Raw genomic sequence first — 27,990 nt, 5'->3', positions numbered from 1 at the left:
TGACAGTGTGCTTCGATGAGAAGTGGACAGATGATGCATCTCTCTCGCTGTCAGTTATAGGCGGGAATCATACTTAATGTAGTTTTCTGCAAGCGTCAGCGGAGCGTCAGACATCTCTGTCTGGTCTTCTCCCTTCATGCATCCACCAAGTCCACTCCTGGCAGTCTCCAGTAAAAGCCCCCTGTGCTGAAGCGAAAATTTCCGCCGTTTCTATAGATACAGAGTGCCATTGCTTACTGGGAACAGTTAAGGAACCATAGTACAATATCTTGTTGTGAAACTGTCTACTTTTCTCACTTGTGGCCGAGAAAACTGAAACCCTCTCACCTTGGGCTGGAAGAATTAAAGATCATGACTGGGATTACATACATTGACTCGTGAAGTAATACAAAACTATTTCACTCTTCATTGTATTTGTTTCTGTACAAAATGTGCCTTCTATTGCTATATTTCTATGTGTAGGTAAAAATTGGGTATTGAAAGAAAATTCCCGTGTACAGGGGCGTGAAGATATGGTTCCGCTTTTACAGCATTTACACATAGCAGCGTCATGGATCTACGAGAAGTTTGCTTGTATGTGTAAGGTTAACATATTTAAGCATAGAACTGAAGTCACAACAATTTTCACCTTTTGAAGACGCTTGTGGTTACCCATATGTCAATTCCCATCTCGTGATTGGCACACATTTTTAAAAATTGCCCGTCCCTTGTGGGGATCGAACCCACGACCTTTGGATTAGAAGTCCAACGCGCTATCCTCTGCGCCAAAGGGACGCTGTGCAAGTGATGGTCTCAGATGTAAGAGATTCTGCAAGACATGACCCGTGCTACATGTCTCACGTTACTTTTCTGATAGGCTTACTTTCATATTTCTCTGAAGCAATTACATCAAAGACTCATTATTTATGTAACAGACACGATACATCGCTCCGAATCGCTCTGTTTACCATGGCTCTACTGATTGAAACACCTGCGTATTGACAGAGTTGCTCTGTACAATCGTAGTAACACAGTCCTGCTATTAGATTCGCTCACGTGCGCTGCTTACAGATAAATGGGAATTGCGCTCTTTAGAACAGCATCCACTCACAAAGTGGTAAACGACACACTGGGAACACTGTACGATTAGTCACATTTTTTGACTTTGGTTGACTGCTGTGTCACAGCCGGTCCCCATCATATGTATACACTCCAACGGACGTGTGTGCCCTGTTAGCACATTTACCAGGAACGTTAGCTGCATCACCTCCCTGGCAATTCCATGCCGTGCTCGAAGCATCAGCCATTGCTTGGTGACAGTGTGCTTCGATGAGAAGTGGACAGATGATGCATCTCTCTCGCCGTCAGTTATAGGCGGGAATCATACTTAATGTAGTTTTCTGCAAGCGTCAGCGGAGCGTCAGACATCTCTGTCTGGTCTTCTCCCTTCATGCATCCACCAAGTCCACTCCTGGCAGTCTCCAGTAAAAGCCCCCTGTGCTGAAGCGAAAATTGCCGCCGTTTCTATAGATACAGAGTGCCATTGCTTACTGGGAACAGTTAAGGAACCATAGTACAATATCTTGTTGTGAAACTGTCTACTTTTCTCACTTGTGGCCGAGAAAACTGAAACCCTCTCACCTTGGGCTGGAAGAATTAAAGATCATGACTGGGATTACATACATTGACTCGTGAAGTAATACAAAATTATTTCACTCTTCATTGTATTTGTTTCTGTACAAAATGTGCGTTCTATTGCTATATTTCTATGTGTAGGTAAAAATTGGGTATTGAAAGAAAATTCCCGTGAACAGGGGCGTGAAGATATGGTTCCGCTTTTACAGCATTTACACATAGCAGCGTCATGGATCTACGAGAATTTTGCTTGTATGTGTAAGGTTAACATATTTAAGCATAGAACTGAAGTCACAACAATTTTCACCTTTTGAAGACGCTTGTGGTTACCCATATGTCAATTCCCATCTCGTGATTGGCACACATTTTTAAAAATTGCCCGTCCCTTGTGGGGATCGAACCCACGACCTTTGGATTAGAAGTCCAACGCGCTATCCTCTGCGCCAAAGGGACGCTGTGCAAGTGATGGTCTCAGATGTAAGAGATTCTGCAAGACATGACCCGTGCTACATGTCTCGCGTTACTTTTCTGATAGGCTTACTTTCATATTTCTCTGAAGCAATTACATCAAAGACTCATTATTTATGTAACAGACACGATACATCGCTCCGAATCGCTCTGTTTACCATGGCTCTACTGATTGAAACACCTGCGTATTGACAGAGTTGCTCTGTACAATCGTAGTAACACAGTCCTGCTATTAGATTCGCTCACGTGCGCTGCTTACAGATAAATGGGAATTGCGCTCTTTAGAACAGCATCCACTCACAAAGTGGTAAACGACACACTGGGAACACTGTACGATTAGTCACATTTTTTGACTTTGGTTGACTGCTGTGTCACAGCCGGTCCCCATCATATGTATACACTCCAACGGACGTGTGTGCCCTGTTAGCACATTTACCAGGAACGTTAGCTGCATCACCTCCCTGGCAATTCCATGCCGTGCTCGAAGCGTCAGCCATTGCTTGGTGACAGTGTGCTTCGATGAGAAGTGGACAGATGATGCATCTCTCTCGCCGTCAGTTATAGGCGGGAATCATACTTAATGTAGTTTTCTGCAAGCGTCAGCGGAGCGTCAGACATCTCTGTCTGGTCTTCTCCCTTCATGCATCCACCAAGTCCACTCCTGGCAGTCTCCAGTAAAAGCCCCCTGTGCTGAAGCGAAAATTGCCGCCGTTTCTATAGATACAGAGTGCCATTGCTTACTGGGAACAGTTAAGGAACCATAGTACAATATCTTGTTGTGAAACTGTCTACTTTTCTCACTTGTGGCCGAGAAAACTGAAACCCTCTCACCTTGGGCTGGAAGAATTAAAGATCATGACTGGGATTACATACATTGACTCGTGAAGTAATACAAAATTATTTCACTCTTCATTGTATTTGTTTCTGTACAAAATGTGCGTTCTATTGCTATATTTCTATGTGTAGGTAAAAATTGGGTATTGAAAGAAAATTCCCGTGAACAGGGGCGTGAAGATATGGTTCCGCTTTTACAGCATTTACACATAGCAGCGTCATGGATCTACGAGAATTTTGCTTGTATGTGTAAGGTTAACATATTTAAGCATAGAACTGAAGTCACAACAATTTTCACCTTTTGAAGACGCTTGTGGTTACCCATATGTCAATTCCCATCTCGTGATTGGCACACATTTTTAAAAATTGCCCGTCCCTTGTGGGGATCGAACCCACGACCTTTGGATTAGAAGTCCAACGCGCTATCCTCTGCGCCAAAGGGACGCTGTGCAAGTGATGGTCTCAGATGTAAGAGATTCTGCAAGACATGACCCGTGCTACATGTCTCGCGTTACTTTTCTGATAGGCTTACTTTCATATTTCTCTGAAGCAATTACATCAAAGACTCATTATTTATGTAACAGACACGATACATCGCTCCGAATCGCTCTGTTTACCATGGCTCTACTGATTGAAACACCTGCGTATTGACAGAGTTGCTCTGTACAATCGTAGTAACACAGTCCTGCTATTAGATTCGCTCACGTGCGCTGCTTACAGATAAATGGGAATTGCGCTCTTTAGAACAGCATCCACTCACAAAGTGGTAAACGACACACTGGGAACACTGTACGATTAGTCACATTTTTTGACTTTGGTTGACTGCTGTGTCACAGCCGGTCCCCATCATATGTATACACTCCAACGGACGTGTGTGCCCTGTTAGCACATTTACCAGGAACGTTAGCTGCATCACCTCCCTGGCAATTCCATGCCGTGCTCGAAGCGTCAGCCATTGCTTGGTGACAGTGTGCTTCGATGAGAAGTGGACAGATGATGCATCTCTCTCGCCGTCAGTTATAGGCGGGAATCATACTTAATGTAGTTTTCTGCAAGCGTCAGCGGAGCGTCAGACATCTCTGTCTGGTCTTCTCCCTTCATGCATCCACCAAGTCCACTCCTGGCAGTCTCCAGTAAAAGCCCCCTGTGCTGAAGCGAAAATTGCCGCCGTTTCTATAGATACAGAGTGCCATTGCTTACTGGGAACAGTTAAGGAACCATAGTACAATATCTTGTTGTGAAACTGTCTACTTTTCTCACTTGTGGCCGAGAAAACTGAAACCCTCTCACCTTGGGCTGGAAGAATTAAAGATCATGACTGGGATTACATACATTGACTCGTGAAGTAATACAAAATTATTTCACTCTTCATTGTATTTGTTTCTGTACAAAATGTGCGTTCTATTGCTATATTTCTATGTGTAGGTAAAAATTGGGTATTGAAAGAAAATTCCCGTGAACAGGGGCGTGAAGATATGGTTCCGCTTTTACAGCATTTACACATAGCAGCGTCATGGATCTACGAGAATTTTGCTTGTATGTGTAAGGTTAACATATTTAAGCATAGAACTGAAGTCACAACAATTTTCACCTTTTGAAGACGCTTGTGGTTACCCATATGTCAATTCCCATCTCGTGATTGGCACACATTTTTAAAAATTGCCCGTCCCTTGTGGGGATCGAACCCACGACCTTTGGATTAGAAGTCCAACGCGCTATCCTCTGCGCCAAAGGGACGCTGTGCAAGTGATGGTCTCAGATGTAAGAGATTCTGCAAGACATGACCCGTGCTACATGTCTCGCGTTACTTTTCTGATAGGCTTACTTTCATATTTCTCTGAAGCAATTACATCAAAGACTCATTATTTATGTAACAGACACGATACATCGCTCCGAATCGCTCTGTTTACCATGGCTCTACTGATTGAAACACCTGCGTATTGACAGAGTTGCTCTGTACAATCGTAGTAACACAGTCCTGCTATTAGATTCGCTCACGTGCGCTGCTTACAGATAAATGGGAATTGCGCTCTTTAGAACAGCATCCACTCACAAAGTGGTAAACGACACACTGGGAACACTGTACGATTAGTCACATTTTTTGACTTTGGTTGACTGCTGTGTCACAGCCGGTCCCCATCATATGTATACACTCCAACGGACGTGTGTGCCCTGTTAGCACATTTACCAGGAACGTTAGCTGCATCACCTCCCTGGCAATTCCATGCCGTGCTCGAAGCGTCAGCCATTGCTTGGTGACAGTGTGCTTCGATGAGAAGTGGACAGATGATGCATCTCTCTCGCCGTCAGTTATAGGCGGGAATCATACTTAATGTAGTTTTCTGCAAGCGTCAGCGGAGCGTCAGACATCTCTGTCTGGTCTTCTCCCTTCATGCATCCACCAAGTCCACTCCTGGCAGTCTCCAGTAAAAGCCCCCTGTGCTGAAGCGAAAATTGCCGCCGTTTCTATAGATACAGAGTGCCATTGCTTACTGGGAACAGTTAAGGAACCATAGTACAATATCTTGTTGTGAAACTGTCTACTTTTCTCACTTGTGGCCGAGAAAACTGAAACCCTCTCACCTTGGGCTGGAAGAATTAAAGATCATGACTGGGATTACATACATTGACTCGTGAAGTAATACAAAATTATTTCACTCTTCATTGTATTTGTTTCTGTACAAAATGTGCGTTCTATTGCTATATTTCTATGTGTAGGTAAAAATTGGGTATTGAAAGAAAATTCCCGTGAACAGGGGCGTGAAGATATGGTTCCGCTTTTACAGCATTTACACATAGCAGCGTCATGGATCTACGAGAATTTTGCTTGTATGTGTAAGGTTAACATATTTAAGCATAGAACTGAAGTCACAACAATTTTCACCTTTTGAAGACGCTTGTGGTTACCCATATGTCAATTCCCATCTCGTGATTGGCACACATTTTTAAAAATTGCCCGTCCCTTGTGGGGATCGAACCCACGACCTTTGGATTAGAAGTCCAACGCGCTATCCTCTGCGCCAAAGGGACGCTGTGCAAGTGATGGTCTCAGATGTAAGAGATTCTGCAAGACATGACCCGTGCTACATGTCTCGCGTTACTTTTCTGATAGGCTTACTTTCATATTTCCCTGAAGCAATTACATCAAAGACTCATTATTTATGTAACAGACACGATACATCGCTCCGAATCGCTCTGTTTACCATGGCTCTACTGATTGAAACACCTGCGTATTGACAGAGTTGCTCTGTACAATCGTAGTAACACAGTCCTGCTATTAGATTCGCTCACGTGCGCTGCTTACAGATAAATGGGAATTGCGCTCTTTAGAACAGCATCCACTCACAAAGTGGTAAACGACACACTGGGAACACTGTACGATTAGTCACATTTTTTGACTTTGGTTGACTGCTGTGTCACAGCCGGTCCCCATCATATGTATACACTCCAACGGACGTGTGTGCCCTGTTAGCACATTTACCAGGAACGTTAGCTGCATCACCTCCCTGGCAATTCCATGCCGTGCTCGAAGCGTCAGCCATTGCTTGGTGACAGTGTGCTTCGATGAGAAGTGGACAGATGATGCATCTCTCTCGCCGTCAGTTATAGGCGGGAATCATACTTAATGTAGTTTTCTGCAAGCGTCAGCGGAGCGTCAGACATCTCTGTCTGGTCTTCTCCCTTCATGCATCCACCAAGTCCACTCCTGGCAGTCTCCAGTAAAAGCCCCCTGTGCTGAAGCGAAAATTGCCGCCGTTTCTATAGATACAGAGTGCCATTGCTTACTGGGAACAGTTAAGGAACCATAGTACAATATCTTGTTGTGAAACTGTCTACTTTTCTCACTTGTGGCCGAGAAAACTGAAACCCTCTCACCTTGGGCTGGAAGAATTAAAGATCATGACTGGGATTACATACATTGACTCGTGAAGTAATACAAAATTATTTCACTCTTCATTGTATTTGTTTCTGTACAAAATGTGCGTTCTATTGCTATATTTCTATGTGTAGGTAAAAATTGGGTATTGAAAGAAAATTCCCGTGAACAGGGGCGTGAAGATATGGTTCCGCTTTTACAGCATTTACACATAGCAGCGTCATGGATCTACGAGAATTTTGCTTGTATGTGTAAGGTTAACATATTTAAGCATAGAACTGAAGTCACAACAATTTTCACCTTTTGAAGACGCTTGTGGTTACCCATATGTCAATTCCCATCTCGTGATTGGCACACATTTTTAAAAATTGCCCGTCCCTTGTGGGGATCGAACCCACGACCTTTGGATTAGAAGTCCAACGCGCTATCCTCTGCGCCAAAGGGACGCTGTGCAAGTGATGGTCTCAGATGTAAGAGATTCTGCAAGACATGACCCGTGCTACATGTCTCGCGTTACTTTTCTGATAGGCTTACTTTCATATTTCTCTGAAGCAATTACATCAAAGACTCATTATTTATGTAACAGACACGATACATCGCTCCGAATCGCTCTGTTTACCATGGCTCTACTGATTGAAACACCTGCGTATTGACAGAGTTGCTCTGTACAATCGTAGTAACACAGTCCTGCTATTAGATTCGCTCACGTGCGCTGCTTACAGATAAATGGGAATTGCGCTCTTTAGAACAGCATCCACTCACAAAGTGGTAAACGACACACTGGGAACACTGTACGATTAGTCACATTTTTTGACTTTGGTTGACTGCTGTGTCACAGCCGGTCCCCATCATATGTATACACTCCAACGGACGTGTGTGCCCTGTTAGCACATTTACCAGGAACGTTAGCTGCATCACCTCCCTGGCAATTCCATGCCGTGCTCGAAGCGTCAGCCATTGCTTGGTGACAGTGTGCTTCGATGAGAAGTGGACAGATGATGCATCTCTCTCGCCGTCAGTTATAGGCGGGAATCATACTTAATGTAGTTTTCTGCAAGCGTCAGCGGAGCGTCAGACATCTCTGTCTGGTCTTCTCCCTTCATGCATCCACCAAGTCCACTCCTGGCAGTCTCCAGTAAAAGCCCCCTGTGCTGAAGCGAAAATTTCCGCCGTTTCTATAGATACAGAGTGCCATTGCTTACTGGGAACAGTTAAGGAACCATAGTACAATATCTTGTTGTGAAACTGTCTACTTTTCTCACTTGTGGCCGAGAAAACTGAAACCCTCTCACCTTGGGCTGGAAGAATTAAAGATCATGACTGGGATTACATACATTGACTCGTGAAGTAATACAAAATTATTTCACTCTTCATTGTATTTGTTTCTGTACAAAATGTGCGTTCTATTGCTATATTTCTATGTGTAGGTAAAAATTGGGTATTGAAAGAAAATTCCCGTGAACAGGGGCGTGAAGATATGGTTCCGCTTTTACAGCATTTACACATAGCAGCGTCATGGATCTACGAGAATTTTGCTTGTATGTGTAAGGTTAACATATTTAAGCATAGAACTGAAGTCACAACAATTTTCACCTTTTGAAGACGCTTGTGGTTACCCATATGTCAATTCCCATCTCGTGATTGGCACACATTTTTAAAAATTGCCCGTCCCTTGTGGGGATCGAACCCACGACCTTTGGATTAGAAGTCCAACGCGCTATCCTCTGCGCCAAAGGGACGCTGTGCAAGTGATGGTCTCAGATGTAAGAGATTCTGCAAGACATGACCCGTGCTACATGTCTCGCGTTACTTTTCTGATAGGCTTACTTTCATATTTCTCTGAAGCAATTACATCAAAGACTCATTATTTATGTAACAGACACGATACATCGCTCCGAATCGCTCTGTTTACCATGGCTCTACTGATTGAAACACCTGCGTATTGACAGAGTTGCTCTGTACAATCGTAGTAACACAGTCCTGCTATTAGATTCGCTCACGTGCGCTGCTTACAGATAAATGGGAATTGCGCTCTTTAGAACAGCATCCACTCACAAAGTGGTAAACGACACACTGGGAACACTGTACGATTAGTCACATTTTTTGACTTTGGTTGACTGCTGTGTCACAGCCGGTCCCCATCATATGTATACACTCCAACGGACGTGTGTGCCCTGTTAGCACATTTACCAGGAACGTTAGCTGCATCACCTCCCTGGCAATTCCATGCCGTGCTCGAAGCGTCAGCCATTGCTTGGTGACAGTGTGCTTCGATGAGAAGTGGACAGATGATGCATCTCTCTCGCCGTCAGTTATAGGCGGGAATCATACTTAATGTAGTTTTCTGCAAGCGTCAGCGGAGCGTCAGACATCTCTGTCTGGTCTTCTCCCTTCATGCATCCACCAAGTCCACTCCTGGCAGTCTCCAGTAAAAGCCCCCTGTGCTGAAGCGAAAATTGCCGCCGTTTCTATAGATACAGAGTGCCATTGCTTACTGGGAACAGTTAAGGAACCATAGTACAATATCTTGTTGTGAAACTGTCTACTTTTCTCACTTGTGGCCGAGAAAACTGAAACCCTCTCACCTTGGGCTGGAAGAATTAAAGATCATGACTGGGATTACATACATTGACTCGTGAAGTAATACAAAATTATTTCACTCTTCATTGTATTTGTTTCTGTACAAAATGTGCGTTCTATTGCTATATTTCTATGTGTAGGTAAAAATTGGGTATTGAAAGAAAATTCCCGTGAACAGGGGCGTGAAGATATGGTTCCGCTTTTACAGCATTTACACATAGCAGCGTCATGGATCTACGAGAATTTTGCTTGTATGTGTAAGGTTAACATATTTAAGCATAGAACTGAAGTCACAACAATTTTCACCTTTTGAAGACGCTTGTGGTTACCCATATGTCAATTCCCATCTCGTGATTGGCACACATTTTTAAAAATTGCCCGTCCCTTGTGGGGATCGAACCCACGACCTTTGGATTAGAAGTCCAACGCGCTATCCTCTGCGCCAAAGGGACGCTGTGCAAGTGATGGTCTCAGATGTAAGAGATTCTGCAAGACATGACCCGTGCTACATGTCTCGCGTTACTTTTCTGATAGGCTTACTTTCATATTTCTCTGAAGCAATTACATCAAAGACTCATTATTTATGTAACAGACACGATACATCGCTCCGAATCGCTCTGTTTACCATGGCTCTACTGATTGAAACACCTGCGTATTGACAGAGTTGCTCTGTACAATCGTAGTAACACAGTCCTGCTATTAGATTCGCTCACGTGCGCTGCTTACAGATAAATGGGAATTGCGCTCTTTAGAACAGCATCCACTCACAAAGTGGTAAACGACACACTGGGAACACTGTACGATTAGTCACATTTTTTGACTTTGGTTGACTGCTGTGTCACAGCCGGTCCCCATCATATGTATACACTCCAACGGACGTGTGTGCCCTGTTAGCACATTTACCAGGAACGTTAGCTGCATCACCTCCCTGGCAATTCCATGCCGTGCTCGAAGCGTCAGCCATTGCTTGGTGACAGTGTGCTTCGATGAGAAGTGGACAGATGATGCATCTCTCTCGCCGTCAGTTATAGGCGGGAATCATACTTAATGTAGTTTTCTGCAAGCGTCAGCGGAGCGTCAGACATCTCTGTCTGGTCTTCTCCCTTCATGCATCCACCAAGTCCACTCCTGGCAGTCTCCAGTAAAAGCCCCCTGTGCTGAAGCGAAAATTGCCGCCGTTTCTATAGATACAGAGTGCCATTGCTTACTGGGAACAGTTAAGGAACCATAGTACAATATCTTGTTGTGAAACTGTCTACTTTTCTCACTTGTGGCCGAGAAAACTGAAACCCTCTCACCTTGGGCTGGAAGAATTAAAGATCATGACTGGGATTACATACATTGACTCGTGAAGTAATACAAAATTATTTCACTCTTCATTGTATTTGTTTCTGTACAAAATGTGCGTTCTATTGCTATATTTCTATGTGTAGGTAAAAATTGGGTATTGAAAGAAAATTCCCGTGAACAGGGGCGTGAAGAAATGGTTCCGCTTTTACAGCATTTACACATAGCAGCGTCATGGATCTACGAGAATTTTGCTTGTATGTGTAAGGTTAACATATTTAAGCATAGAACTGAAGTCACAACAATTTTCACCTTTTGAAGACGCTTGTGGTTACCCATATGTCAATTCCCATCTCGTGATTGGCACACATTTTTAAAAATTGCCCGTCCCTTGTGGGGATCGAACCCACGACCTTTGGATTAGAAGTCCAACGCGCTATCCTCTGCGCCAAAGGGACGCTGTGCAAGTGATGGTCTCAGATGTAAGAGATTCTGCAAGACATGACCCGTGCTACATGTCTCGCGTTACTTTTCTGATAGGCTTACTTTCATATTTCTCTGAAGCAATTACATCAAAGACTCATTATTTATGTAACAGACACGATACATCGCTCCGAATCGCTCTGTTTACCATGGCTCTACTGATTGAAACACCTGCGTATTGACAGAGTTGCTCTGTACAATCGTAGTAACACAGTCCTGCTATTAGATTCGCTCACGTGCGCTGCTTACAGATAAATGGGAATTGCGCTCTTTAGAACAGCATCCACTCACAAAGTGGTAAACGACACACTGGGAACACTGTACGATTAGTCACATTTTTTGACTTTGGTTGACTGCTGTGTCACAGCCGGTCCCCATCATATGTATACACTCCAACGGACGTGTGTGCCCTGTTAGCACATTTACCAGGAACGTTAGCTGCATCACCTCCCTGGCAATTCTATGCCGTGCTCGAAGCGTCAGCCATTGCTTGGTGACAGTGTGCTTCGATGAGAAGTGGACAGATGATGCATCTCTCTCGCCGTCAGTTATAGGCGGGAATCATACTTAATGTAGTTTTCTGCAAGCGTCAGCGGAGCGTCAGACATCTCTGTCTGGTCTTCTCCCTTCATGCATCCACCAAGTCCACTCCTGGCAGTCTCCAGTAAAAGCCCCCTGTGCTGAAGCGAAAATTGCCGCCGTTTCTATAGATACAGAGTGCCATTGCTTACTGGGAACAGTTAAGGAACCATAGTACAATATCTTGTTGTGAAACTGTCTACTTTTCTCACTTGTGGCCGAGAAAACTGAAACCCTCTCACCTTGGGCTGGAAGAATTAAAGATCATGACTGGGATTACATACATTGACTCGTGAAGTAATACAAAATTATTTCACTCTTCATTGTATTTGTTTCTGTACAAAATGTGCGTTCTATTGCTATATTTCTATGTGTAGGTAAAAATTGGGTATTGAAAGAAAATTCCCGTGAACAGGGGCGTGAAGAAATGGTTCCGCTTTTACAGCATTTACACATAGCAGCGTCATGGATCTACGAGAATTTTGCTTGTATGTGTAAGGTTAACATATTTAAGCATAGAACTGAAGTCACAACAATTTTCACCTTTTGAAGACGCTTGTGGTTACCCATATGTCAATTCCCATCTCGTGATTGGCACACATTTTTAAAAATTGCCCGTCCCTTGTGGGGATCGAACCCACGACCTTTGGATTAGAAGTCCAACGCGCTATCCTCTGCGCCAAAGGGACGCTGTGCAAGTGATGGTCTCAGATGTAAGAGATTCTGCAAGACATGACCCGTGCTACATGTCTCGCGTTACTTTTCTGATAGGCTTACTTTCATATTTCTCTGAAGCAATTACATCAAAGACTCATTATTTATGTAACAGACACGATACATCGCTCCGAATCGCTCTGTTTACCATGGCTCTACTGATTGAAACACCTGCGTATTGACAGAGTTGCTCTGTACAATCGTAGTAACACAGTCCTGCTATTAGATTCGCTCACGTGCGCTGCTTACAGATAAATGGGAATTGCGCTCTTTAGAACAGCATCCACTCACAAAGTGGTAAACGACACACTGGGAACACTGTACGATTAGTCACATTTTTTGACTTTGGTTGACTGCTGTGTCACAGCCGGTCCCCATCATATGTATACACTCCAACGGACGTGTGTGCCCTGTTAGCACATTTACCAGGAACGTTAGCTGCATCACCTCCCTGGCAATTCCATGCCGTGCTCGAAGCGTCAGCCATTGCTTGGTGACAGTGTGCTTCGATGAGAAGTGGACAGATGATGCATCTCTCTCGCCGTCAGTTATAGGCGGGAATCATACTTAATGTAGTTTTCTGCAAGCGTCAGCGGAGCGTCAGACATCTCTGTCTGGTCTTCTCCCTTCATGCATCCACCAAGTCCACTCCTGGCAGTCTCCAGTAAAAGCCCCCTGTGCTGAAGCGAAAATTTCCGCCGTTTCTATAGATACAGAGTGCCATTGCTTACTGGGAACAGTTAAGGAACCATAGTACAATATCTTGTTGTGAAACTGTCTACTTTTCTCACTTGTGGCCGAGAAAACTGAAACCCTCTCACCTTGGGCTGGAAGAATTAAAGATCATGACTGGGATTACATACATTGACTCGTGAAGTAATACAAAATTATTTCACTCTTCATTGTATTTGTTTCTGTACAAAATGTGCGTTCTATTGCTATATTTCTATGTGTAGGTAAAAATTGGGTATTGAAAGAAAATTCCCGTGAACAGGGGCGTGAAGATATGGTTCCGCTTTTACAGCATTTACACATAGCAGCGTCATGGATCTACGAGAATTTTGCTTGTATGTGTAAGGTTAACATATTTAAGCATAGAACTGAAGTCACAACAATTTTCACCTTTTGAAGACGCTTGTGGTTACCCATATGTCAATTCCCATCTCGTGATTGGCACACATTTTTAAAAATTGCCCGTCCCTTGTGGGGATCGAACCCACGACCTTTGGATTAGAAGTCCAACGCGCTATCCTCTGCGCCAAAGGGACGCTGTGCAAGTGATGGTCTCAGATGTAAGAGATTCTGCAAGACATGACCCGTGCTACATGTCTCGCGTTACTTTTCTGATAGGCTTACTTTCATATTTCTCTGAAGCAATTACATCAAAGACTCATTATTTATGTAACAGACACGATACATCGCTCCGAATCGCTCTGTTTACCATGGCTCTACTGATTGAAACACCTGCGTATTGACAGAGTTGCTCTGTACAATCGTAGTAACACAGTCCTGCTATTAGATTCGCTCACGTGCGCTGCTTACAGATAAATGGGAATTGCGCTCTTTAGAACAGCATCCACTCACAAAGTGGTAAACGACACACTGGGAACACTGTACGATTAGTCACATTTTTTGACTTTGGTTGACTGCTGTGTCACAGCCGGTCCCCATCATATGTATACACTCCAACGGACGTGTGTGCCCTGTTAGCACATTTACCAGGAACGTTAGCTGCATCACCTCCCTGGCAATTCCATGCCGTGCTCGAAGCGTCAGCCATTGCTTGGTGACAGTGTGCTTCGATGAGAAGTGGACAGATGATGCATCTCTCTCGCCGTCAGTTATAGGCGGGAATCATACTTAATGTAGTTTTCTGCAAGCGTCAGCGGAGCGTCAGACATCTCTGTCTGGTCTTCTCCCTTCATGCATCCACCAAGTCCACTCCTGGCAGTCTCCAGTAAAAGCCCCCTGTGCTGAAGCGAAAATTGCCGCCGTTTCTATAGATACAGAGTGCCATTGCTTACTGGGAACAGTTAAGGAACCATAGTACAATATCTTGTTGTGAAACTGTCTACTTTTCTCACTTGTGGCCGAGAAAACTGAAACCCTCTCACCTTGGGCTGGAAGAATTAAAGATCATGACTGGGATTACATACATTGACTCGTGAAGTAATACAAAATTATTTCACTCTTCATTGTATTTGTTTCTGTACAAAATGTGCGTTCTATTGCTATATTTCTATGTGTAGGTAAAAATTGGGTATTGAAAGAAAATTCCCGTGAACAGGGGCGTGAAGATATGGTTCCGCTTTTACAGCATTTACACATAGCAGCGTCATGGATCTACGAGAATTTTGCTTGTATGTGTAAGGTTAACATATTTAAGCATAGAACTGAAGTCACAACAATTTTCACCTTTTGAAGACGCTTGTGGTTACCCATATGTCAATTCCCATCTCGTGATTGGCACACATTTTTAAAAATTGCCCGTCCCTTGTGGGGATCGAACCCACGACCTTTGGATTAGAAGTCCAACGCGCTATCCTCTGCGCCAAAGGGACGCTGTGCAAGTGATGGTCTCAGATGTAAGAGATTCTGCAAGACATGACCCGTGCTACATGTCTCGCGTTACTTTTCTGATAGGCTTACTTTCATATTTCTCTGAAGCAATTACATCAAAGACTCATTATTTATGTAACAGACACGATACATCGCTCCGAATCGCTCTGTTTACCATGGCTCTACTGATTGAAACACCTGCGTATTGACAGAGTTGCTCTGTACAATCGTAGTAACACAGTCCTGCTATTAGATTCGCTCACGTGCGCTGCTTACAGATAAATGGGAATTGCGCTCTTTAGAACAGCATCCACTCACAAAGTGGTAAACGACACACTGGGAACACTGTACGATTAGTCACATTTTTTGACTTTGGTTGACTGCTGTGTCACAGCCGGTCCCCATCATATGTATACACTCCAACGGACGTGTGTGCCCTGTTAGCACATTTACCAGGAACGTTAGCTGCATCACCTCCCTGGCAATTCCATGCCGTGCTCGAAGCGTCAGCCATTGCTTGGTGACAGTGTGCTTCGATGAGAAGTGGACAGATGATGCATCTCTCTCGCCGTCAGTTATAGGCGGGAATCATACTTAATGTAGTTTTCTGCAAGCGTCAGCGGAGCGTCAGACATCTCTGTCTGGTCTTCTCCCTTCATGCATCCACCAAGTCCACTCCTGGCAGTCTCCAGTAAAAGCCCCCTGTGCTGAAGCGAAAATTGCCGCCGTTTCTATAGATACAGAGTGCCATTGCTTACTGGGAACAGTTAAGGAACCATAGTACAATATCTTGTTGTGAAACTGTCTACTTTTCTCACTTGTGGCCGAGAAAACTGAAACCCTCTCACCTTGGGCTGGAAGAATTAAAGATCATGACTGGGATTACATACATTGACTCGTGAAGTAATACAAAATTATTTCACTCTTCATTGTATTTGTTTCTGTACAAAATGTGCGTTCTATTGCTATATTTCTATGTGTAGGTAAAAATTGGGTATTGAAAGAAAATTCCCGTGAACAGGGGCGTGAAGATATGGTTCCGCTTTTACAGCATTTACACATAGCAGCGTCATGGATCTACGAGAATTTTGCTTGTATGTGTAAGGTTAACATATTTAAGCATAGAACTGAAGTCACAACAATTTTCACCTTTTGAAGACGCTTGTGGTTACCCATATGTCAATTCCCATCTCGTGATTGGCACACATTTTTAAAAATTGCCCGTCCCTTGTGGGGATCGAACCCACGACCTTTGGATTAGAAGTCCAACGCGCTATCCTCTGCGCCAAAGGGACGCTGTGCAAGTGATGGTCTCAGATGTAAGAGATTCTGCAAGACATGACCCGTGCTACATGTCTCGCGTTACTTTTCTGATAGGCTTACTTTCATATTTCTCTGAAGCAATTACATCAAAGACTCATTATTTATGTAACAGACACGATACATCGCTCCGAATCGCTCTGTTTACCATGGCTCTACTGATTGAAACACCTGCGTATTGACAGAGTTGCTCTGTACAATCGTAGTAACACAGTCCTGCTATTAGATTCGCTCACGTGCGCTGCTTACAGATAAATGGGAATTGCGCTCTTTAGAACAGCATCCACTCACAAAGTGGTAAACGACACACTGGGAACACTGTACGATTAGTCACATTTTTTGACTTTGGTTGACTGCTGTGTCACAGCCGGTCCCCATCATATGTATACACTCCAACGGACGTGTGTGCCCTGTTAGCACATTTACCAGGAACGTTAGCTGCATCACCTCCCTGGCAATTCCATGCCGTGCTCGAAGCGTCAGCCATTGCTTGGTGACAGTGTGCTTCGATGAGAAGTGGACAGATGATGCATCTCTCTCGCCGTCAGTTATAGGCGGGAATCATACTTAATGTAGTTTTCTGCAAGCGTCAGCGGAGCGTCAGACATCTCTGTCTGGTCTTCTCCCTTCATGCATCCACCAAGTCCACTCCTGGCAGTCTCCAGTAAAAGCCCCCTGTGCTGAAGCGAAAATTGCCGCCGTTTCTATAGATACAGAGTGCCATTGCTTACTGGGAACAGTTAAGGAACCATAGTACAATATCTTGTTGTGAAACTGTCTACTTTTCTCACTTGTGGCCGAGAAAACTGAAACCCTCTCACCTTGGGCTGGAAGAATTAAAGATCATGACTGGGATTACATACATTGACTCGTGAAGTAATACAAAATTATTTCACTCTTCATTGTATTTGTTTCTGTACAAAATGTGCGTTCTATTGCTATATTTCTATGTGTAGGTAAAAATTGGGTATTGAAAGAAAATTCCCGTGAACAGGGGCGTGAAGATATGGTTCCGCTTTTACAGCATTTACACATAGCAGCGTCATGGATCTACGAGAATTTTGCTTGTATGTGTAAGGTTAACATATTTAAGCATAGAACTGAAGTCACAACAATTTTCACCTTTTGAAGACGCTTGTGGTTACCCATATGTCAATTCCCATCTCGTGATTGGCACACATTTTTAAAAATTGCCCGTCCCTTGTGGGGATCGAACCCACGACCTTTGGATTAGAAGTCCAACGCGCTATCCTCTGCGCCAAAGGGACGCTGTGCAAGTGATGGTCTCAGATGTAAGAGATTCTGCAAGACATGACCCGTGCTACATGTCTCGCGTTACTTTTCTGATAGGCTTACTTTCATATTTCTCTGAAGCAATTACATCAAAGACTCATTATTTATGTAACAGACACGATACATCGCTCCGAATCGCTCTGTTTACCATGGCTCTACTGATTGAAACACCTGCGTATTGACAGAGTTGCTCTGTACAATCGTAGTAACACAGTCCTGCTATTAGATTCGCTCACGTGCGCTGCTTACAGATAAATGGGAATTGCGCTCTTTAGAACAGCATCCACTCACAAAGTGGTAAACGACACACTGGGAACACTGTACGATTAGTCACATTTTTTGACTTTGGTTGACTGCTGTGTCACAGCCGGTCCCCATCATATGTATACACTCCAACGGACGTGTGTGCCCTGTTAGCACATTTACCAGGAACGTTAGCTGCATCACCTCCCTGGCAATTCCATGCCGTGCTCGAAGCGTCAGCCATTCCTTGGTGACAGTGTGCTTCGATGAGAAGTGGACAGATGATGCATCTCTCTCGCCGTCAGTTATAGGCGGGAATCATACTTAATGTAGTTTTCTGCAAGCGTCAGCGGAGCGTCAGACATCTCTGTCTGGTCTTCTCCCTTCATGCATCCACCAAGTCCACTCCTGGCAGTCTCCAGTAAAAGCCCCCTGTGCTGAAGCGAAAATTGCCGCCGTTTCTATAGATACAGAGTGCCATTGCTTACTGGGAACAGTTAAGGAACCATAGTACAATATCTTGTTGTGAAACTGTCTACTTTTCTCACTTGTGGCCGAGAAAACTGAAACCCTCTCACCTTGGGCTGGAAGAATTAAAGATCATGACTGGGATTACATACATTGACTCGTGAAGTAATACAAAATTATTTCACTCTTCATTGTATTTGTTTCTGTACAAAATGTGCGTTCTATTGCTATATTTCTATGTGTAGGTAAAAATTGGGTATTGAAAGAAAATTCCCGTGAACAGGGGCGTGAAGATATGGTTCCGCTTTTACAGCATTTACACATAGCAGCGTCATGGATCTACGAGAATTTTGCTTGTATGTGTAAGGTTAACATATTTAAGCATAGAACTGAAGTCACAACAATTTTCACCTTTTGAAGACGCTTGTGGTTACCCATATGTCAATTCCCATCTCGTGATTGGCACACATTTTTAAAAATTGCCCGTCCCTTGTGGGGATCGAACCCACGACCTTTGGATTAGAAGTCCAACGCGCTATCCTCTGCGCCAAAGGGACGCTGTGCAAGTGATGGTCTCAGATGTAAGAGATTCTGCAAGACATGACCCGTGCTACATGTCTCGCGTTACTTTTCTGATAGGCTTACTTTCATATTTCTCTGAAGCAATTACATCAAAGACTCATTATTTATGTAACAGACACGATACATCGCTCCGAATCGCTCTGTTTACCATGGCTCTACTGATTGAAACACCTGCGTATTGACAGAGTTGCTCTGTACAATCGTAGTAACACAGTCCTGCTATTAGATTCGCTCACGTGCGCTGCTTACAGATAAATGGGAATTGCGCTCTTTAGAACAGCATCCACTCACAAAGTGGTAAACGACACACTGGGAACACTGTACGATTAGTCACATTTTTTGACTTTGGTTGACTGCTGTGTCACAGCCGGTCCCCATCATATGTATACACTCCAACGGACGTGTGTGCCCTGTTAGCACATTTACCAGGAACGTTAGCTGCATCACCTCCCTGGCAATTCCATGCCGTGCTCGAAGCGTCAGCCATTGCTTGGTGACAGTGTGCTTCGATGAGAAGTGGACAGATGATGCATCTCTCTCGCCGTCAGTTATAGGCGGGAATCATACTTAATGTAGTTTTCTGCAAGCGTCAGCGGAGCGTCAGACATCTCTGTCTGGTCTTCTCCCTTCATGCATCCACCAAGTCCACTCCTGGCAGTCTCCAGTAAAAGCCCCCTGTGCTGAAGCGAAAATTGCCGCCGTTTCTATAGATACAGAGTGCCATTGCTTACTGGGAACAGTTAAGGAACCATAGTACAATATCTTGTTGTGAAACTGTCTACTTTTCTCACTTGTGGCCGAGAAAACTGAAACCCTCTCACCTTGGGCTGGAAGAATTAAAGATCATGACTGGGATTACATACATTGACTCGTGAAGTAATACAAAATTATTTCACTCTTCATTGTATTTGTTTCTGTACAAAATGTGCGTTCTATTGCTATATTTCTATGTGTAGGTAAAAATTGGGTATTGAAAGAAAATTCCCGTGAACAGGGGCGTGAAGATATGGTTCCGCTTTTACAGCATTTACACATAGCAGCGTCATGGATCTACGAGAATTTTGCTTGTATGTGTAAGGTTAACATATTTAAGCATAGAACTGAAGTCACAACAATTTTCACCTTTTGAAGACGCTTGTGGTTACCCATATGTCAATTCCCATCTCGTGATTGGCACACATTTTTAAAAATTGCCCGTCCCTTGTGGGGATCGAACCCACGACCTTTGGATTAGAAGTCCAACGCGCTATCCTCTGCGCCAAAGGGACGCTGTGCAAGTGATGGTCTCAGATGTAAGAGATTCTGCAAGACATGACCCGTGCTACATGTCTCGCGTTACTTTTCTGATAGGCTTACTTTCATATTTCTCTGAAGCAATTACATCAAAGACTCATTATTTATGTAACAGACACGATACATCGCTCCGAATCGCTCTGTTTACCATGGCTCTACTGATTGAAACACCTGCGTATTGACAGAGTTGCTCTGTACAATCGTAGTAACACAGTCCTGCTATTAGATTCGCTCACGTGCGCTGCTTACAGATAAATGGGAATTGCGCTCTTTAGAACAGCATCCACTCACAAAGTGGTAAACGACACACTGGGAACACTGTACGATTAGTCACATTTTTTGACTTTGGTTGACTGCTGTGTCACAGCCGGTCCCCATCATATGTATACACTCCAACGGACGTGTGTGCCCTGTTAGCACATTTACCAGGAACGTTAGCTGCATCACCTCCCTGGCAATTCCATGCCGTGCTCGAAGCGTCAGCCATTCCTTGGTGACAGTGTGCTTCGATGAGAAGTGGACAGATGATGCATCTCTCTCGCCGTCAGTTATAGGCGGGAATCATACTTAATGTAGTTTTCTGCAAGCGTCAGCGGAGCGTCAGACATCTCTGTCTGGTCTTCTCCCTTCATGCATCCACCAAGTCCACTCCTGGCAGTCTCCAGTAAAAGCCCCCTGTGCTGAAGCGAAAATTGCCGCCGTTTCTATAGATACAGAGTGCCATTGCTTACTGGGAACAGTTAAGGAACCATAGTACAATATCTTGTTGTGAAACTGTCTACTTTTCTCACTTGTGGCCGAGAAAACTGAAACCCTCTCACCTTGGGCTGGAAGAATTAAAGATCATGACTGGGATTACATACATTGACTCGTGAAGTAATACAAAATTATTTCACTCTTCATTGTATTTGTTTCTGTACAAAATGTGCGTTCTATTGCTATATTTCTATGTGTAGGTAAAAATTGGGTATTGAAAGAAAATTCCCGTGAACAGGGGCGTGAAGATATGGTTCCGCTTTTACAGCATTTACACATAGCAGCGTCATGGATCTACGAGAATTTTGCTTGTATGTGTAAGGTTAACATATTTAAGCATAGAACTGAAGTCACAACAATTTTCACCTTTTGAAGACGCTTGTGGTTACCCATATGTCAATTCCCATCTCGTGATTGGCACACATTTTTAAAAATTGCCCGTCCCTTGTGGGGATCGAACCCACGACCTTTGGATTAGAAGTCCAACGCGCTATCCTCTGCGCCAAAGGGACGCTGTGCAAGTGATGGTCTCAGATGTAAGAGATTCTGCAAGACATGACCCGTGCTACATGTCTCGCGTTACTTTTCTGATAGGCTTACTTTCATATTTCTCTGAAGCAATTACATCAAAGACTCATTATTTATGTAACAGACACGATACATCGCTCCGAATCGCTCTGTTTACCATGGCTCTACTGATTGAAACACCTGCGTATTGACAGAGTTGCTCTGTACAATCGTAGTAACACAGTCCTGCTATTAGATTCGCTCACGTGCGCTGCTTACAGATAAATGGGAATTGCGCTCTTTAGAACAGCATCCACTCACAAAGTGGTAAACGACACACTGGGAACACTGTACGATTAGTCACATTTTTTGACTTTGGTTGACTGCTGTGTCACAGCCGGTCCCCATCATATGTATACACTCCAACGGACGTGTGTGCCCTGTTAGCACATTTACCAGGAACGTTAGCTGCATCACCTCCCTGGCAATTCCATGCCGTGCTCGAAGCGTCAGCCATTGCTTGGTGACAGTGTGCTTCGATGAGAAGTGGACAGATGATGCATCTCTCTCGCCGTCAGTTATAGGCGGGAATCATACTTAATGTAGTTTTCTGCAAGCGTCAGCGGAGCGTCAGACATCTCTGTCTGGTCTTCTCCCTTCATGCATCCACCAAGTCCACTCCTGGCAGTCTCCAGTAAAAGCCCCCTGTGCTGAAGCGAAAATTGCCGCCGTTTCTATAGATACAGAGTGCCATTGCTTACTGGGAACAGTTAAGGAACCATAGTACAATATCTTGTTGTGAAACTGTCTACTTTTCTCACTTGTGGCCGAGAAAACTGAAACCCTCTCACCTTGGGCTGGAAGAATTAAAGATCATGACTGGGATTACATACATTGACTCGTGAAGTAATACAAAATTATTTCACTCTTCATTGTATTTGTTTCTGTACAAAATGTGCGTTCTATTGCTATATTTCTATGTGTAGGTAAAAATTGGGTATTGAAAGAAAATTCCCGTGAACAGGGGCGTGAAGATATGGTTCCGCTTTTACAGCATTTACACATAGCAGCGTCATGGATCTACGAGAATTTTGCTTGTATGTGTAAGGTTAACATATTTAAGCATAGAACTGAAGTCACAACAATTTTCACCTTTTGAAGACGCTTGTGGTTACCCATATGTCAATTCCCATCTCGTGATTGGCACACATTTTTAAAAATTGCCCGTCCCTTGTGGGGATCGAACCCACGACCTTTGGATTAGAAGTCCAACGCGCTATCCTCTGCGCCAAAGGGACGCTGTGCAAGTGATGGTCTCAGATGTAAGAGATTCTGCAAGACATGACCCGTGCTACATGTCTCGCGTTACTTTTCTGATAGGCTTACTTTCATATTTCTCTGAAGCAATTACATCAAAGACTCATTATTTATGTAACAGACACGATACATCGCTCCGAATCGCTCTGTTTACCATGGCTCTACTGATTGAAACACCTGCGTATTGACAGAGTTGCTCTGTACAATCGTAGTAACACAGTCCTGCTATTAGATTCGCTCACGTGCGCTGCTTACAGATAAATGGGAATTGCGCTCTTTAGAACAGCATCCACTCACAAAGTGGTAAACGACACACTGGGAACACTGTACGATTAGTCACATTTTTTGACTTTGGTTGACTGCTGTGTCACAGCCGGTCCCCATCATATGTATACACTCCAACGGACGTGTGTGCCCTGTTAGCACATTTACCAGGAACGTTAGCTGCATCACCTCCCTGGCAATTCCATGCCGTGCTCGAAGCGTCAGCCATTGCTTGGTGACAGTGTGCTTCGATGAGAAGTGGACAGATGATGCATCTCTCTCGCCGTCAGTTATAGGCGGGAATCATACTTAATGTAGTTTTCTGCAAGCGTCAGCGGAGCGTCAGACATCTCTGTCTGGTCTTCTCCCTTCATGCATCCACCAAGTCCACTCCTGGCAGTCTCCAGTAAAAGCCCCCTGTGCTGAAGCGAAAATTGCCGCCGTTTCTATAGATACAGAGTGCCATTGCTTACTGGGAACAGTTAAGGAACCATAGTACAATATCTTGTTGTGAAACTGTCTACTTTTCTCACTTGTGGCCGAGAAAACTGAAACCCTCTCACCTTGGGCTGGAAGAATTAAAGATCATGACTGGGATTACATACATTGACTCGTGAAGTAATACAAAATTATTTCACTCTTCATTGTATTTGTTTCTGTACAAAATGTGCCTTCTATTGCTATATTTCTATGTGTAGGTAAAAATTGGGTATTGAAAGAAAATTCCCGTGAACAGGGGCGTGAAGATATGGTTCCGCTTTTACAGCATTTACACATAGCAGCGTCATGGATCTACGAGAATTTTGCTTGTATGTGTAAGGTTAACATATTTAAGCATAGAACTGAAGTCACAACAATTTTCACCTTTTGAAGACGCTTGTGGTTACCCATATGTCAATTCCCATCTCGTGATTGGCACACATTTTTAAAAATTGCCCGTCCCTTGTGGGGATCGAACCCACGACCTTTGGATTAGAAGTCCAACGCGCTATCCTCTGCGCCAAAGGGACGCTGTGCAAGTGATGGTCTCAGATGTAAGAGATTCTGCAAGACATGACCCGTGCTACATGTCTCGCGTTACTTTTCTGATAGGCTTACTTTCATATTTCTCTGAAGCAATTACATCAAAGACTCATTATTTATGTAACAGACACGATACATCGCTCCGAATCGCTCTGTTTACCATGGCTCTACTGATTGAAACACCTGCGTATTGACAGAGTTGCTCTGTACAATCGTAGTAACACAGTCCTGCTATTAGATTCGCTCACGTGCGCTGCTTACAGATAAATGGGAATTGCGCTCTTTAGAACAGCATCCACTCACAAAGTGGTAAACGACACACTGGGAACACTGTACGATTAGTCACATTTTTTGACTTTGGTTGACTGCTGTGTCACAGCCGGTCCCCATCATATGTATACACTCCAACGGACGTGTGTGCCCTGTTAGCACATTTACCAGGAACGTTAGCTGCATCACCTCCCTGGCAATTCCATGCCGTGCTCGAAGCGTCAGCCATTGCTTGGTGACAGTGTGCTTCGATGAGAAGTGGACAGATGATGCATCTCTCTCGTCGTCAGTTATAGGCGGGAATCATACTTAATGTAGTTTTCTGCAAGCGTCAGCGGAGCGTCAGACATCTCTGTCTGGTCTTCTCCCTTCATGCATCCACCAAGTCCACTCCTGGCAGTCTCCAGTAAAAGCCCCCTGTGCTGAAGCGAAAATTGCCGCCGTTTCTATAGATACAGAGTGCCATTGCTTACTGGGAACAGTTAAGGAACCATAGTACAATATCTTGTTGTGAAACTGTCTACTTTTCTCACTTGTGGCCGAGAAAACTGAAACCCTCTCACCTTGGGCTGGAAGAATTAAAGATCATGACTGGGATTACATACATTGACTCGTGAAGTAATACAAAATTATTTCACTCTTCATTGTATTTGTTTCTGTACAAAATGTGCGTTCTATTGCTATAATTCTATGTGTAGGTAAAAATTGGGTATTGAAAGAAAATTCCCGTGAACAGGGGCGTGAAGATATGGTTCCGCTTTTACAGCATTTACACATAGCAGCGTCATGGATCTACGAGAATTTTGCTTGTATGTGTAAGGTTAACATATTTAAGCATAGAACTGAAGTCACAACAATTTTCACCTTTTGAAGACGCTTGTGGTTACCCATATGTCAATTCCCATCTCGTGATTGGCACACATTTTTAAAAATTGCCCGTCCCTTGTGGGGATCGAACCCACGACCTTTGGATTAGAAGTCCAACGCGCTATCCTCTGCGCCAAAGGGACGCTGTGCAACTGATGGTCTCAGATGTAAGAGATTCTGCAAGACATGACCCGTGCTACATGTCTCGCGTTACTTTTCTGATAGGCTTACTTTCATATTTCTCTGAAGCAATTACATCAAAGACTCATTATTTATGTAACAGACACGATACATCGCTCCGAATCGCTCTGTTTACCATGGCTCTACTGATTGAAACACCTGCGTATTGACAGAGTTGCTCTGTACAATCGTAGTAACACAGTCCTGCTATTAGATTCGCTCACGTGCGCTGCTTACAGATAAATGGGAATTGCGCTCTTTAGAACAGCATCCACTCACAAAGTGGTAAACGACACACTGGGAACACTGTACGATTAGTCACATTTTTTGACTTTGGTTGACTGCTGTGTCACAGCCGGTCCCCATCATATGTATACACTCCAACGGACGTGTGTGCCCTGTTAGCACATTTACCAGGAACGTTAGCTGCATCACCTCCCTGGCAATTCCATGCCGTGCTCGAAGCGTCAGCCATTGCTTGGTGACAGTGTGCTTCGATGAGAAGTGGACAGATGATGCATCTCTCTCGCCGTCAGTTATAGGCGGGAATCATACTTAATGTAGTTTTCTGCAAGCGTCAGCGGAGCGTCAGACATCTCTGTCTGGTCTTCTCCCTTCATGCATCCACCAAGTCCACTCCTGGCAGTCTCCAGTAAAAGCCCCCTGTGCTGAAGCGAAAATTGCCGCCGTTTCTATAGATACAGAGTGCCATTGCTTACTGGGAACAGTTAAGGAACCATAGTACAATATCTTGTTGTGAAACTGTCTACTTTTCTCACTTGTGGCCGAGAAAACTGAAACCCTCTCACCTTGGGCTGGAAGAATTAAAGATCATGACTGGGATTACATACATTGACTCGTGAAGTAATACAAAATTATTTCACTCTTCATTGTATTTGTTTCTGTACAAAATGTGCGTTCTATTGCTATAATTCTATGTGTAGGTAAAAATTGGGTATTGAAAGAAAATTCCCGTGAACAGGGGCGTGAAGATATGGTTCCGCTTTTACAGCATTTACACATAGCAGCGTCATGGATCTACGAGAATTTTGCTTGTATGTGTAAGGTTAACATATTTAAGCATAGAACTGAAGTCACAACAATTTTCACCTTTTGAAGACGCTTGTGGTTACCCATATGTCAATTCCCATCTCGTGATTGGCACACATTTTTAAAAATTGCCCGTCCCTTGTGGGGATCGAACCCACGACCTTTGGATTAGAAGTCCAACGCGCTATCCTCTGCGCCAAAGAGACGCTGTGCAAGTGATGGTCTCAGATGTAAGAGATTCTGCAAGACATGACCCGTGCTACATGTCTCGCGTTACTTTTCTGATAGGCTTACTTTCATATTTCTCTGAAGCAATTACATCAAAGACTCATTATTTATGTAACAGACACGATACATCGCTCCGAATCGCTCTGTTTACCATGGCTCTACTGATTGAAACACCTGCGTATTGACAGAGTTGCTCTGTAGAATCGTAGTAACACAGTCCTGCTATTAGATTCGCTCACGTGCGCTGCTTACAGATAAATGGGAATTGCGCTCTTTAGAACAGCATCCACTCACAAAGTGGTAAACGACACACTGGGAACACTGTACGATTAGTCACATTTTTTGACTTTGGTTGACTGCTGTGTCACAGCCGGTCCCCATCATATGTATACACTCCAACGGACGTGTGTGCCCTGTTAGCACATTTACCAGGAACGTTAGCTGCATCACCTCCCTGGCAATTCCATGCCGTGCTCGAAGCGTCAGCCATTGCTTGGTGACAGTGTGCTTCGATGAGAAGTGGACAGATGATGCATCTCTCTCGCCGTCAGTTATAGGCGGGAATCATACTTAATGTAGTTTTCTGCAAGCGTCAGCGGAGCGTCAGACATCTCTGTCTGGTCTTCTCCCTTCATGCATCCACCAAGTCCACTCCTGGCAGTCTCCAGTAAAAGCCCCCTGTGCTGAAGCGAAAATTGCCGCCGTTTCTATAGATACAGAGTGCCATTGCTTACTGGGAACAGTTAAGGAACCATAGTACAATATCTTGTTGTGAAACTGTCTACTTTTCTCACTTGTGGCCGAGAAAACTGAAACCCTCTCACCTTGGGCTGGAAGAATTAAAGATCATGACTGGGATTACATACATTGACTCGTGAAGTAATACAAAATTATTTCACTCTTCATTGTATTTGTTTCTGTACAAAATGTGCGTTCTATTGCTATATTTCTATGTGTAGGTAAAAATTGGGTATTGAAAGAAAATTCCCGTGAACAGGGGCGTGAAGATATGGTTCCGCTTTTACAGCATTTACACATAGCAGCGTCATGGATCTACGAGAATTTTGCTTGTATGTGTAAGGTTAACATATTTAAGCATAGAACTGAAGTCACAACAATTTTCACCTTTTGAAGACGCTTGTGGTTACCCATATGTCAATTCCCATCTCGTGATTGGCACACATTTTTAAAAATTGCCCGTCCCTTGTGGGGATCGAACCCACGACCTTTGGATTAGAAGTCCAACGCGCTATCCTCTGCGCCAAAGAGACGCTGTGCAAGTGATGGTCTCAGATGTAAGAGATTCTGCAAGACATGACCCGTGCTACATGTCT

At 44.0% G+C, this 27,990-nt stretch overlaps 22 non-coding genes across 22 annotated transcripts; all 22 read right to left on the bottom strand.

Moving 5' to 3' along the window:
• Window positions 1–701: 701 nt before the first annotated feature.
• Trnar-ucu (transfer RNA arginine (anticodon UCU)) lies at window positions 702–774 on the bottom strand. Its single transcript has one exon. It is a non-coding gene; the product is annotated as a tRNA-Arg (tRNA).
• Window positions 775–1,994: 1,220 nt separating this feature from the next.
• On the bottom strand, window positions 1,995–2,067 carry Trnar-ucu (transfer RNA arginine (anticodon UCU)). Its single transcript has one exon. It is a non-coding gene; the product is annotated as a tRNA-Arg (tRNA).
• Window positions 2,068–3,287: 1,220 nt separating this feature from the next.
• Trnar-ucu (transfer RNA arginine (anticodon UCU)) lies at window positions 3,288–3,360 on the bottom strand. The gene has a single exon. It is a non-coding gene; the product is annotated as a tRNA-Arg (tRNA).
• A 1,220-nt stretch (window positions 3,361–4,580) lies between these two features.
• Window positions 4,581–4,653, bottom strand: Trnar-ucu (transfer RNA arginine (anticodon UCU)). Its single transcript has one exon. It is a non-coding gene; the product is annotated as a tRNA-Arg (tRNA).
• Window positions 4,654–5,873: 1,220 nt separating this feature from the next.
• Trnar-ucu (transfer RNA arginine (anticodon UCU)) lies at window positions 5,874–5,946 on the bottom strand. The gene has a single exon. It is a non-coding gene; the product is annotated as a tRNA-Arg (tRNA).
• A 1,220-nt stretch (window positions 5,947–7,166) lies between these two features.
• Trnar-ucu (transfer RNA arginine (anticodon UCU)) lies at window positions 7,167–7,239 on the bottom strand. Its single transcript has one exon. It is a non-coding gene; the product is annotated as a tRNA-Arg (tRNA).
• Window positions 7,240–8,459: 1,220 nt separating this feature from the next.
• Window positions 8,460–8,532, bottom strand: Trnar-ucu (transfer RNA arginine (anticodon UCU)). The gene has a single exon. It is a non-coding gene; the product is annotated as a tRNA-Arg (tRNA).
• A 1,220-nt stretch (window positions 8,533–9,752) lies between these two features.
• Trnar-ucu (transfer RNA arginine (anticodon UCU)) lies at window positions 9,753–9,825 on the bottom strand. The gene has a single exon. It is a non-coding gene; the product is annotated as a tRNA-Arg (tRNA).
• A 1,220-nt stretch (window positions 9,826–11,045) lies between these two features.
• On the bottom strand, window positions 11,046–11,118 carry Trnar-ucu (transfer RNA arginine (anticodon UCU)). Its single transcript has one exon. It is a non-coding gene; the product is annotated as a tRNA-Arg (tRNA).
• Window positions 11,119–12,338: 1,220 nt separating this feature from the next.
• On the bottom strand, window positions 12,339–12,411 carry Trnar-ucu (transfer RNA arginine (anticodon UCU)). The gene has a single exon. It is a non-coding gene; the product is annotated as a tRNA-Arg (tRNA).
• A 1,220-nt stretch (window positions 12,412–13,631) lies between these two features.
• Trnar-ucu (transfer RNA arginine (anticodon UCU)) lies at window positions 13,632–13,704 on the bottom strand. The gene has a single exon. It is a non-coding gene; the product is annotated as a tRNA-Arg (tRNA).
• Window positions 13,705–14,924: 1,220 nt separating this feature from the next.
• Window positions 14,925–14,997, bottom strand: Trnar-ucu (transfer RNA arginine (anticodon UCU)). Its single transcript has one exon. It is a non-coding gene; the product is annotated as a tRNA-Arg (tRNA).
• Window positions 14,998–16,217: 1,220 nt separating this feature from the next.
• On the bottom strand, window positions 16,218–16,290 carry Trnar-ucu (transfer RNA arginine (anticodon UCU)). The gene has a single exon. It is a non-coding gene; the product is annotated as a tRNA-Arg (tRNA).
• A 1,220-nt stretch (window positions 16,291–17,510) lies between these two features.
• On the bottom strand, window positions 17,511–17,583 carry Trnar-ucu (transfer RNA arginine (anticodon UCU)). Its single transcript has one exon. It is a non-coding gene; the product is annotated as a tRNA-Arg (tRNA).
• Window positions 17,584–18,803: 1,220 nt separating this feature from the next.
• Trnar-ucu (transfer RNA arginine (anticodon UCU)) lies at window positions 18,804–18,876 on the bottom strand. The gene has a single exon. It is a non-coding gene; the product is annotated as a tRNA-Arg (tRNA).
• A 1,220-nt stretch (window positions 18,877–20,096) lies between these two features.
• Window positions 20,097–20,169, bottom strand: Trnar-ucu (transfer RNA arginine (anticodon UCU)). The gene has a single exon. It is a non-coding gene; the product is annotated as a tRNA-Arg (tRNA).
• Window positions 20,170–21,389: 1,220 nt separating this feature from the next.
• Trnar-ucu (transfer RNA arginine (anticodon UCU)) lies at window positions 21,390–21,462 on the bottom strand. The gene has a single exon. It is a non-coding gene; the product is annotated as a tRNA-Arg (tRNA).
• Window positions 21,463–22,682: 1,220 nt separating this feature from the next.
• Trnar-ucu (transfer RNA arginine (anticodon UCU)) lies at window positions 22,683–22,755 on the bottom strand. Its single transcript has one exon. It is a non-coding gene; the product is annotated as a tRNA-Arg (tRNA).
• A 1,220-nt stretch (window positions 22,756–23,975) lies between these two features.
• On the bottom strand, window positions 23,976–24,048 carry Trnar-ucu (transfer RNA arginine (anticodon UCU)). The gene has a single exon. It is a non-coding gene; the product is annotated as a tRNA-Arg (tRNA).
• Window positions 24,049–25,268: 1,220 nt separating this feature from the next.
• On the bottom strand, window positions 25,269–25,341 carry Trnar-ucu (transfer RNA arginine (anticodon UCU)). Its single transcript has one exon. It is a non-coding gene; the product is annotated as a tRNA-Arg (tRNA).
• Window positions 25,342–26,561: 1,220 nt separating this feature from the next.
• Window positions 26,562–26,634, bottom strand: Trnar-ucu (transfer RNA arginine (anticodon UCU)). The gene has a single exon. It is a non-coding gene; the product is annotated as a tRNA-Arg (tRNA).
• Window positions 26,635–27,854: 1,220 nt separating this feature from the next.
• Trnar-ucu (transfer RNA arginine (anticodon UCU)) lies at window positions 27,855–27,927 on the bottom strand. The gene has a single exon. It is a non-coding gene; the product is annotated as a tRNA-Arg (tRNA).
• Between the last annotated feature and the right edge of the window lie 63 nt (window positions 27,928–27,990).

This window comes from Schistocerca cancellata, chromosome 1 (genome assembly GCF_023864275.1).
Source record: "Schistocerca cancellata isolate TAMUIC-IGC-003103 chromosome 1, iqSchCanc2.1, whole genome shotgun sequence".
Lineage (NCBI taxonomy): Eukaryota > Metazoa > Arthropoda > Insecta > Orthoptera > Acrididae > Schistocerca > Schistocerca cancellata.
The sequence above is the reverse complement of the archived record's forward strand: the minus strand, read 5'-3'. Positions and strand labels throughout refer to the sequence as shown.